Source organism: Pogona vitticeps, chromosome 5, assembly GCF_051106095.1.
Source record: "Pogona vitticeps strain Pit_001003342236 chromosome 5, PviZW2.1, whole genome shotgun sequence".
Lineage (NCBI taxonomy): Eukaryota > Metazoa > Chordata > Lepidosauria > Squamata > Agamidae > Pogona > Pogona vitticeps.
The window spans coordinates 139,170,581-139,182,587 of NC_135787.1; the positions used below are offsets into that span (position 1 = coordinate 139,170,581).

The window sequence follows — 12,007 nt, forward strand, 5'->3', positions numbered from 1 at the left end:
CTCCGCTCACGACTGGAATTCGATTCTGGACTCAGGTAGCCAGCTCAAGGTTGACTCAACCTTTCACCCTTCAGAGGTTGGTATGCTGACTACCCAGCTCATGGGGAGAGGAGGCAATGTGCAGCCTGCATGATTAAATTGTAAACTACTGAGAGAGAGAGCTTTAAGCACTATGTGGTGGTATAGAGAGCATTGGTAGTGGTGTGGCTAAAAGGTCTTGTAAAAATAAATATAACCAGCACACTTTGCTTGGCTTTACTATGTTCTATAGCTGTGTTAGTGCTGCTGCCAAGGCTCAACCATACTGTACATATGGATCTGAAGGAGAGAGGGAAACACTGTGTGCATTATCTATCCAGGATTCTTGGTTCAGAACTTTTCCATCCAGCACCAGTATGAATGGACAGTTCCCTTTTCTTATCTAACTAGTAAGAGCTGGGTACTTTCAGTTCTCTTCTCCATGATGGATCTGGTCTGTGAATATAAGATCAAGCCAGAGTTTAAGGCTCAAGAAGTTCGTTATCCCCACTCCGTGGGTGTGAGAAGCTTCTGGGTATTGTAGTCCATTACACTTTTCTAAGCCCAGGCAGCACAAGTAACAAAGGATCTAGAAGAAGATGAGGGAGTAGAGCCTGGAATATTACTTTTAAAAAGCATTTAGTTACACACGCAATTATCCCAAGTTCCCCAAATGCAATCAATTGCCATTACAGTTAAAAGGTGGGGTTTTTTTTTGGGGGGGGGGATACTATAAACTGTCTTGTGGCATGCAACAGACTAAACAGTTTTATTTGTTCTACACTTTTGTAGCCTGCAGTTTTCTTCTTCAGATGCAAGTTTTTCAAAGTAACTCTTCCCTGTTTCTCAAAAGTAACTAGCAAACGTTTGTTAAACAGTACACCCGAATGCCACGAGAGACTTGTGCATGGGGCAAACCCACTTCTCGGGTCTACCACGATGCTCTCTTCAGCAGAGCAGCAGAGCACAAGGCAGCAGGGTGTGGGCATGAGCTGGCACTGGAACCAAGTGATGTTCCTGCTCCACCAGTTAGGGAGGGCACATCCCCATGACTATAAAAAGCCATTTAAACATTATAGTTATATGGCCACAGAGTGAAGTCCATCTCTTATTAAGTGGCAAGGAAAAGGAATTAATGTCAAGCAAATCATTATTTGTAATGAGTTAATTCTAGACTCTGGAAAGGAGAGAGCACACGAATGCATCCCTCAGAACGCTTGCCCTTGCTTCCAGGAGTGCATTTAAATAATGGATTCTTATCAAAACCAAATTACAAAGCCCTCTGAAGGTTTGCCCATCATCTCGCTCACGTCATTTTCTAAAATTATACCACAGCCCTTGCTTTTGAGAACAAGGGAGCGCTAAAAATAGCTTCTCATATGACTGGCAGAGGCCTCCATTCATTCGAAAGCACTAAACGCCGATTGCCACCTTCCATACCCAAGAGGCATTTGTTCTGTGCCTCCCCCCCATGGGAGAATTTTGATGAGAAGATCTTTTGATACATACACCAAATAGTCTTGCTTGTCAAAAGAGCTGGTGCAATTAGAATTCGATTGGACTAGGTTTGGTGTGGTTTTTCTTCCACTTCCCACCACAAGTCTTCTTGAATGATTTCTAAATATTCAAAACCTGGTTAGGATGAAATTCCCCCCCCCTTTTTTTTTGGTCTCTGTATATATTTGGCAAAGAGGGATATATTGCTGTGGTAGAAAAAGAACTGAAATTGCATTTCTTTCCTCGTGCACTCAGGAAGGAAGCTTTTTACATGGGGGGCATAGGGGATAATGTAGAGCAGATTTATTCTTGCTTCCTCTCTCTTTTTGTTTTTATACTCCCATTTGAATCTCTGTATTTTGGTTTTATGATTCTGTTCACTGGTTAAAGGGCTGATTTATGTGCGCAGTATATATCCTGGCTCTGCCTGAGACATTTTGTTTGGAAATAAAAAGGGAGAAGAATGGTCTGTTTGTTTTTATTTGGGAAATAAGCTTTCCATGCTTTCAGTAATAGGAGCTTATTTCATTTCCCTGAATTGCTATGAATGAGCAATGCAATACCTGTGCAAGAGGTACAGTGTAATAACCGAGGCAGCGTGTTAGTTTTATGAGGCTTGCTGTTATTGCTCAAAACAATAAAACTGGTAGGCCCTGCATTACGGAGGAGGACTGCTGTGCCCTTATTGCTCTTGTGACAAAGTGTTGCATAAATGACGCACAATAAATTGGAAAGTATCCCTTATGGCAGATATTTCAGAGGCTCCTGTGATGGACGTATAGATGCCTCCTTGTACTGGCTGTAGTAATCTATTTTGTTTGAATCAGCCAAGCAGTGTTTATTCTGGCTATACATTTCCATATTGCCAACTCGGCTTGCATTAGGTCTAGAGGTTATGGGGGACCAGGCTGCTGATCTGAGATACAGCCACTATATCACTTCCCTTTAAGTAAAGTGTTTCATCCCATCTGACAGTGTTGCATAATTTCTTTGGGTTAGCTGAGTGAGACTTCCTTATCTTTCCAGAGCAGCCTGTGTATTGGTGAAACTAGGGGCTAATTAGGATACCAAAGGAGGAGGAGGAGGAGGAGGAGGCATCAGTTGCTGCTCTGCCCATGTAGACTTCCAATGGCATTCTGAGGATGCCATTGCAATTCAAGAGGATGCTTCTCATAGGATTACTTAGTTACCCTAAGCAGATCTATTGAAGAAGTTGGACGTGGAGGTTGGGATGGGAGAAAGGAAGTGTGAGCTTGACCTCTGACCATTTGTTCTGCCCAACATCTCATCTAATTTTCTCAGGTTGGGTCTCTTTTCAGTGTTGCAGTAATAAATTTGGAAGGTCAGGTGCTCGTCATGATAGCCTGCCATAATTAGGTCTCCAATGACAATCCGAAAATAGAAGCAGTTCTGTTGCTCTATACCAATAAGCACTCCGGTATTCTATGAACATTACAGCTGAATTCACGGGGAACCTTAACTGGATAGTGGATCATACTGCTGTCTGTCACAATCAAAAAGATCTTGTGTTAACTCTGGCTGCTGTACAGTACTTTACGTTTTTCCCCCACAGATGAGAAATCAGTTTTGAATCAACAACAATTCATATGAATTTTCAAACTAGTTTATGTAGCATATCACATTTGACGAGTCAGGAAAAGCATTTGCTAATTATTGAACGTAATGGAACAGAGGAAGCTGCATTAAATTGTGTTCGACCATTAATAAGTTTGACCATCTATTAATGCACTGTTCACGTTGACTGGCAATGTAATTCTCCCATATTCAAGACAGAAGCCTTTCCCAGCCCTACCTGAAGATGCCAGAGACTGTACTTATACTGTCTGAATTCAAGGAGTATGTTACACTCCTGGCTCTCATTCTGTTTAGAGAATAATTTGGACCCAAAATACCATATTCTGTGAATTCTAACCTTAAATGAACTCTTCACACTGATATCTTTATTAGAGCTGGCTGGATTGCTCAGTGAGTTGGGTACCTGGCTGCAATGTCAGAGGTCAGGAGTTTGATTTCCCACTGTGGTTCGCAGGAGTACAGCCAGCCTTTGTAGCCTTGGGCAAGCTGCACAGACTGAGAGAGACCCCAGCATAAGGGAATGGTAAACCCCCTTCTGAGTACTCTATACCTAGAAAACTCAGAAAGGGCCATCATAAGACATAACTGGCCTGTTGGCATTGAATTATTGTATCTTCACTAAGGGAATCTTCCTGGCATTAGTTGCTTCTCTTAGCCCAATCCTTTCATAAATTTGACTGGATCAGCACTCCAGGAGCTAAACAGATCTGTCCTGGAGAATTTCTGTCAGTCGGTTCTTTGAATGACAATAGGTGAAAACAGACACTATGGGGCCTTCCCAGACTGGCTGTTTGGGGTATGGGATGGATTGGACTACAAAAGGTCTGTTGAGATCAGGGAGAGGAGCAATGCGCCATTTTTGGTAACGTTCTTGGTTAACAATGTTTGTTCAAATAGCCTATCTTCTGCAAACTGTGGCTCTTTACAGAAATTATGGAAAGGTATAATTACTACTGCCTTCTTGTGTGGACTAGGATAAGAATCAGAAGCACCAAATTGGTTATTTGCATCTTTTTAATCATCTGGTCTTTTCATACTTTCTATATGTGAAAAAGAGAGTCTTGCTTCTTGGAGGGAAAGAAGGAGATTTTCACAAATTGCTACAGGAACATTGTCTACAAATTACTGAAACCTTGACAAAGAAAATAAGTCTTTCTTACCATGTTTTAGGACTGGAGATGAGAAATCATATAGAGCTTGGACATTTCTTATTCGTGTGTCCCAGAGTAGTGAAATATCCTAAATCAATGGGAGCAGGTGATCTAGAGAGCAATATTCCAACTCTACTCTAGATTAGTATAATACTGTGAGGTCAAATCATGCTATGTGCCTTATACTTTCCTCTGATCCAGGAAGGGCATGTATTGTGGACAGTATAAGAAATCTAACCACCTGAAAGACCTAGGTGGGATACATATGAGAGGTGTATTACCAAGGGCATAATCTCATCCTAATTAGGATACACAACATACCTGGACTGGATATAGATGTGGTTTGTAGCAAGATTACTAAGTAAGATTTGAACAGTAATATTCTGTGGAAAAGAGTGTAGGAAAACTTCCTCAGTCATATTCTACTACAACCAAAAATGGGGCAAAAATTGATGAACGTATATTCATTCCTTATTGTTTCTCATTGAAGTCTGTGAAATGAAATCACCACACTGCAATTCAAAATACTGTTAGGAAAGGTCAATGGATAACATGTGCCCTAATCAGAGAGGAAGAGGTGGGAGCTGCAGTCCAGTGTTCTTGGACTACAAACCCCATCAGCTCTGGCCCACATAGGCAGGGCTACAGTGGGATGGGAATTGTGTTCTATCATTTTCAGATGGGCCCACACTCTGAACTCTGATGTAAGTAAAGGCATTTTGCTGTATCATCATAGTAGTGATAATGAGTAGCCAAGGATGGCATTGCTAATTAATCAATCTTTAAATATTCTTAAAATTAATTAGAAACATAAGGAGAGAAAGGAATAAATAAATAAAAAGAAGGAAAGAAAAAAGGCATAATCTTAGAAGTGTCTTTTATGACATCCAAATACATAGCGATTTTCAACTGGATTTTTCAGAAGCTTTTGCTCCGAGGTACATCTTTTGTAGATCATGACAAGTATGATCTTTTTACCATATCTCAGTGAGAAAATTTCTTTTATAACCTTTTCACACACAAGCCAATTTCTTTTCTTTTCTTTCTTTTCTTTCTTTTTGTTTTTTTGTTTAGATCAAACATTTAATATATTGCCAGGCTGTTGATTCATGGGTTTGATGGCAAAGTTTTTTTGATCATAGAACAAAAATTAGCTTCAGACCCATATTTTACACTTAATAAAAGGTTATATGCTATTTTCCATAGGTGTTCTGTGTAAGTGAAAATACGTGATGGTTTATAGTGGAAGATAGAGGCAGAACATTTGATGCTGTGTCAATTTTCCCTGTGTTGTTACTAATCCAGTTGTATTCATATCTATTATTTAGTTGTAAGTGCATTATTTAATTAATTAATCAATGTAATAGGCTATGTTTCTTCCAGAACTGGGACCCAAGGTGGTTTACAGAATAAGATTATTGTCTTATTTTTATATTATTATTTTTTTGTTTCCTTGTTTTGCTTTTCTTTGGTTGGTTGTTTTGTATCGTGCTCCCATTAGTGCTGAAGGCACTATTCCAGGCAGTTACAACACATATCATAGAGAACATAGAAAAATAAAGATAAAAACATTAAAAACAACAGTAACCCTAAAAACAGGTGGCACCAACTAATCATATAAACCCAGAGTGGACAGAGGATGTAGGGGTGGGGAATGGGGAGAAAAGAGAAAAAGAAAAAAATTGTCTTATATCATTTACCGTGGAAGAAAGGAGAGGAGTTGTGTAAATGCCCTTTAAAAGCATCATCTAATGCATATTTTCTGAAAGGTAAGTCCTAGATAGAATTCTCTGGGCATAGAATTGTAGTAGTCAAGGTTTCGTTGTTCTGTGACAGTTTTAAGTGATGAAAATTTAAAACACGGATGCCCTTGAGTAGACTTGCATGTGTTACAATGCTTCTACTAATTTCTAGAGCACATGGAGGGAAGAGAAATGCCATGCCTGTGAGCCACATATCATTTCCATGTCTTCAACACAGGCCTTGGGTTAAAGAGGACGTTCTGAAGGGGGAGTCCTCATGTATATGCTTTAATGTGCAGGACGCTTGCTCATCCTTGTTCATACATTATAGCTGTCAACACATGAAAGGGAGAGGGGGAAACATGCCCCCCACCCCAAAAGCCTCAAACATCTTCAATAAAAGGTCTGAAGTGGGAGTGTAAGGGCATTTCACAGGACACAAAATCTCTGCCATTGGGAATTCCACACGATCACGGTCTCCAGTTGGTGGTAAAGATCCCAAGAATGCCTCTACTCTACACAGATATACCAGATTGATACCAGTTTAACTACCATGACTTCATTCTGTGGAACCATCGGGTATATAAGCCCTGTTCAGGTACTGCACACTCAGTTGTCTCAAGCGTGCAAACAGTACTGCTTAGCCTTTTCATTTCCATCATTGTTTTCTCCATTTGCAGAGCCTAAGCCAGAGCAGGGAGACACCAGGAGTCATGTTTGAGACAGCCAAGTAAGCAGCACCTAAAGAGAGACTCTTCTATTTTCTAAGACAGTGCACATCCCTAAAAATGATCATGCTCTGCTGTGGAGCTGTGATGCTTTCCTCTGAAGTAGAAATGGCTAATCAAACCTCAAAAACCAGGATTCTTTAAGGTGGGGGCCCTAATAGATGAAGTACTATGGAACTGCTAGGACTGTTCAGTTCTTCAAAAAGAAAACCTCTGGGTTATTTATGATTTATTTATTTAAAATATTTCTATGTCACCTTTATGGTCCAGCTCTCATGGAAGTGAGAGCTGGACCATAAAGAAGGCTGACCTCCAAAGAATTGATGCTTTTGAATTGTGGTGCTGGAGGAGACTCTTGCGAGTCCCCTGGACTACAAAGAGAACAAACCTAATCATTTTGAAGGAAATCAACCCCGAGTGCTCACTGGAAGGACAGATCCTGATGCTGAGGCTCCAATACTTTGGCCATCTCATGAGGAGATAAGACTCCCTGGAAAAGACCCTGATGCTGGGAAATTGTGAAGGCAAGAGGAGAAGGATACGACAGAGGATGAGACCCTTGGACAGTGTCACCGAAGCTACCAACATGAATTTGACCCAACTCCAGGAGGCAGTGGAAGACAGGAGGGCCTGGCATGCTCTGGTCAGTGGGGTCACGGAGAGTCAGTCACGACTTAACAACTAAACAAAAACAACAAATGTCACCTTTCTCCCCAAAAGGAGCCAAGCTGGCTTACATCCTTGAAACAGTATTTAGAAGCTAAAACAATAAGTATACAAATTTTTAAAGATAACTAAACAAGTATTATATCAAAATGGTAACTAAGATCAGTATTAAAACACATTTAAAATAACAGAGCACAACAGTCCATTTAAAACCCTTCTCAGACGACCAGTCATTAAGGAACAGCCTGCCTGAAGAGAAAAGTTTATGAATGTGGGATATTGTGCTTTTATACCTATGATTCAAAAAGCCAGGAAATGGCGCAATATTGCTGCATAATATCATGCCCGCATTGCCAGCAGGAAAAAGAATGCCAAGCTTTACATAGCAAAAGGCAGCCTGAATTTTGACAACACCAATGGCAGCAGTCAGGATCGTCTGCAGCCATGGTCCCCAGCCTCCGGTCCGCGGCCCGGTGCCAGTCCATTGCCTTGGCCAGACCAGGCCACAGAGACAGATCTCCCACTCCCCCAAACACACTCCCCCCACATGCCCACCCACACCATCCCTTCATGCATGCACATAAGTGTGTGTGCGCACTGCATGAGCACCCCACCCCTTCACCTGCGCGAGCGTGAACTGCCCTTTCACGTGAGCACAGGGGTGCCTGCCCCCCCTGCACAGGACCCCATCCCCCCAACTGGTCCATGGTGTCAAAAACGTTGGGGATCACTGATCTACAGGATACCCTCTTCTGCTCACTACCATTCACAAAGTGACAACATACAAGGGAAAATCCCAGAAGTTGACTTATTTTTCATCAGTTAACCACTTCTCACCTGAACAAAAAGCAATTGTCAGCTGTTTTTCAATAAGTGTGGAAGTGTAACTGTCTCCTCCACCCCCACCCCCCAATACAACCTTTGCTTCCTTTTTTATAGTCTCATATACCAATCTTAGAATTTCTTAGAGGGTTGCCATATTGGTTTGTGTTAGCCCGTTTTATCAGCTGCATGAAGCATTATGCAAAATTTTGTGGATATACAGTGGTGCCCCGTATAGCGAGGTTAATCCGTTCCGGATTAACCCTCGCTATACGGAATCATCGCTAAGTGGGTAGGGGAAACGTATTGAAACGCATTAAACTTCGTTTAATGTGTTCCAATACCTTTGTTACTTACCCGTTCAGCGAGGATTCCAGGTCCCGGCAGCCATTTTCGCGCCTTCGCTAAGCGAGGGCAGGGCGCGAAAACGGCTGCCGGCAGCCATTTCCGGGCTTCCAGCGGCCATTTTGGAACCGCCGATCAGCTGTTCGGCGGCTCCAAAATGGCCGCCACAATACCCGATCTTCGCAATGCGGGTTTTCCCCATTGCGAAGATCGGGTATGTTTCCATATAGCGATCCCGAAAAAGGGATCGCTATACGGAAACATCGCTATACGGTGCACTCGTTAAGCGAGGCACCACTGTATAAGCCACAAAGAGAGGGAGGGGGAGTAACTTATATTACTAAGCTTTTGTTGTTGTTGTTGTTGTTGTTGTTGTTGTTGTTGTGGGCTATCAACTCGCCCTCGACTTATGGCAACCCATGAATTGGCTTTAGAATGCTGAAATAAGGCTGTGACTGAGGGAGAGATTGTAGATTGTGTGTTCCAAGAAAAATTAAATGTGAAAAGTACTGAATGGGACTGTTAGAATGCTTGAATAGCATCATCTTTCATGAATTTATTTCTCTCACAAAAACCTTTCTTTTAAGAGAAGTCATGGCAACAAATAATTGCATGATATCCACAGAAAAATTCCCAGCATCCATAATAACATGACCTGCTAAAGTAATTGATTTTTTTTCCTGCAAGAAAATACTCAAGGAAAAACAAAACATATGTTGCCATTGCTGGTGACTTATGGGAAAGCGTAATGGACACGATGGGCCAGAGTTATTTCCCAGGTGTGATATAATATAGCATTACATCTCATTGGCTTTTCTGACTCCAGAATTAACTGCAAACATTTTGTCCACTAACTGACAGAATTGCCTGGCAAATGCTCTCTGATTTGAGTCTGGAGGTGAAGACGGGAGCGGGGGACGGGGTCAGAGGATATGAAATTAGTCTCAGGGAACAAATGCTCTGTTCAGCTCAGTTTTTCATTGTGTGAAACGTGCATAAAACAGCAAGATGGCAAAAGATTTTCTTCAGGGAATGTTCTGAATAGCTGAGCGGACTTCAAATGCACTAGGAAGAAACAGTTAATGGAGCCCTAGTTACAAAGCGATGGGTGAAGCGGAGGAGTAGGAGGCAAATGGGTTGTTTGGGTTCTTGGATTTTCTCTGGTGACTGCATGGAATCACAAATCACATGGCAGATGTGCACAGCCCTGGACATGTTTCTCATGGTGCCCATATGGCAAGACAGGAAATTGTGTATTTCATCTCAGCTGCCTAGTCCTCATGAAAAGAAAGAGCCATTTTGTGTACAAATCCCCACACTGCCTCACCCTTTTACTTTAAATGTGAACAGAAGCAACAGGGAATGGATTAAGCTCCTAGGTTGTTACCTACAGCAAGGGCTGCACCTTGGAAAGGAACGGCCCTATCTTTAGACAGGGTGGCAGGTGCTGGATTGCGGGAGTGCAGAGTGTTGGAGAGCATAGCTGAATGTACCATGTGATTGGTCTCTTCCACTCCATGTCTTCTGATATAGTGGAAGATACGTATGTCCCATTGCTAACTGAAGCCCATTGACAGAAGATTTCATTGCCATCCTGCTCTGTGCATGGGATAATTCCTGGCCAGCATGTGGTATATACTGAAGATGGGAACAAGCAGGCTAAATATATCAGTACCTGGTCCAGCAAAGCTGGCATCTGTTGCAGAATGTGGAAAGCTCCTTTTGGAGCTTTTTTTTTTAAATACACATAGGACTAGCCAGCCAGTATGTAGACTGTTACCTATTATCATGTTTGTTACTTTTACTGTTCAGACATGTACTGCTCTTCTACAGAAAAACAGCACCTATTTCTTTAGTGGCATGGCAGCAGAAACAAACTTTCATTCCTACAGACTTGAAAACCCACAATTCAAAACCTGAAAGAAGCAGAGGAGCATAGAGTATTAATTGGGTTCACGATTAGGAAACAATAAGTATTTGAATATAACCCTCAAAGGCCACTAAGTCTAGGATCTAAAGCAGGAGTCTCCAAACTTTTCAGCATGAGGGCCACATCATATATTTTACACATTTTCGAGGGCTGAAGGAATGCGTGCACATACGCACATGCCTGTGGACCTGAGCCTGCAGTGTTTGCCAGGCCAGATAAAAAGGCAAGGTGGGACGAAGGTGGCCCTCAGGCCATAGTTTGGAGACCCCTAATCTAAAGCACAGATGGTAGAAGCTGGTTTTCCAAAAGTCACTGGGCAGCAGCCCCTATCAGTGCCTGTCTATCTAGCCAGAAATGAGGACTTCCAGTCCAATGCCATTTGGAGAGCCACACTCCACCTATCCTGGCATAAAATTCCCTCACTGCATCATTGGCCACTACTTTTGTATATTTGGCTAGGCAGATCCAGTGTTTAGTACACTGGCCACTGCTGCGGCCTCTTTGGGAATTAAGAGAAGATGGTTTAAATCAGTGGTTCTTAACCTTTGTTACTTGGATGCTTTTGAACTGCAACTCCCAGAAACCCCAGCCAGCACAGCTGGTGGTGAAGGCTTCTGGGAGTTGCAGTCCAAAACTCCTGAGTAACCCAAGGTTAAGAACCAGTGGTTTAAATCAGTGGTTCCCAACTTTGGATCCCCAGAAGTTCTTGGATTAAAATTCTCAGAAACCTTCACCACTAGCTGGGCTGGCCAAGACTGATTGATTGATTTCTGAGATTTGTATACTGCCCCATTCGTGCAGGCACTATTTGTTGAGACTTTTGGTTAAACGTGTATTCTCAGAACATTAGCAGAGTGTGGAGATATCAGTTTGCATAGACACTATGACACTGAGAGAGTAAAATATCAGTCTATTTACGCATCTACAGAGAGAATAGACATTCATCTAGCAGCATAACATGACATGATACAAGACATAGCAAAGGAAAAAAGTGATCTGACATACAGCAGATAAAATGTCCCTTTTACACATAACCGATGTACAGTTCTGGGACCAATCAGAAAATACATTACTGTATTTTTCTGTGTATATGCCCCCCAATGTATAAGACAACCCCCTAATTTTGACCCTTGCCGGAGGTGGAGGAACAGTTGAGAATTGTTGAGAAAGGCAATTGCTCCTCCATCTCCTGCTGCTGCTGCCTCCGCCGCCCGATCACCTCCTCCATTGCGACTGCCGGGGCTCACCTCCAGCTTATGCCACTGCCGCCTTTTCCCCTGCCCAAAGGAAGCAATGGAGGAAGTGATGCGGCGGCAGCAATCAACAGACAGCAGCAAGAGCCGCCTGAGCGCGCGCGAGTGCCCCATTGCCTCTGCCTCCTGCTGCTGCTGCCTTTGCCTCTGGAGGGGACAAGGCAGCGACGTGAACTGGAGGTGAGACCTGGCACCAGCACTGGAGGAGACAATGAGCAGCAGCGGCAGCAAGAGGTGCCCGACCGCATGCAAGTGCTCC

General features: G+C 42.7%; 1 protein-coding gene across 5 annotated transcripts in view; it reads left to right on the top strand.

Moving 5' to 3' along the window:
• TMEM117 (transmembrane protein 117) overlaps positions 1-12,007 on the top strand; it is a 277,135-nt gene that overhangs the window by 244,835 nt on the left and 20,293 nt on the right. Inside the window, exon 7 of one of the 5 annotated variants that reach the window (XR_013537034.1) lies at positions 6,685-6,734. The exons of the other annotated variants lie outside the window; for them this stretch is intronic. The gene's annotated coding sequence lies outside the window, so the exon portion shown is untranslated. The remainder of the gene's footprint in view (positions 1-6,684; positions 6,735-12,007) is intronic. 5 annotated transcript variants of the gene reach the window in all.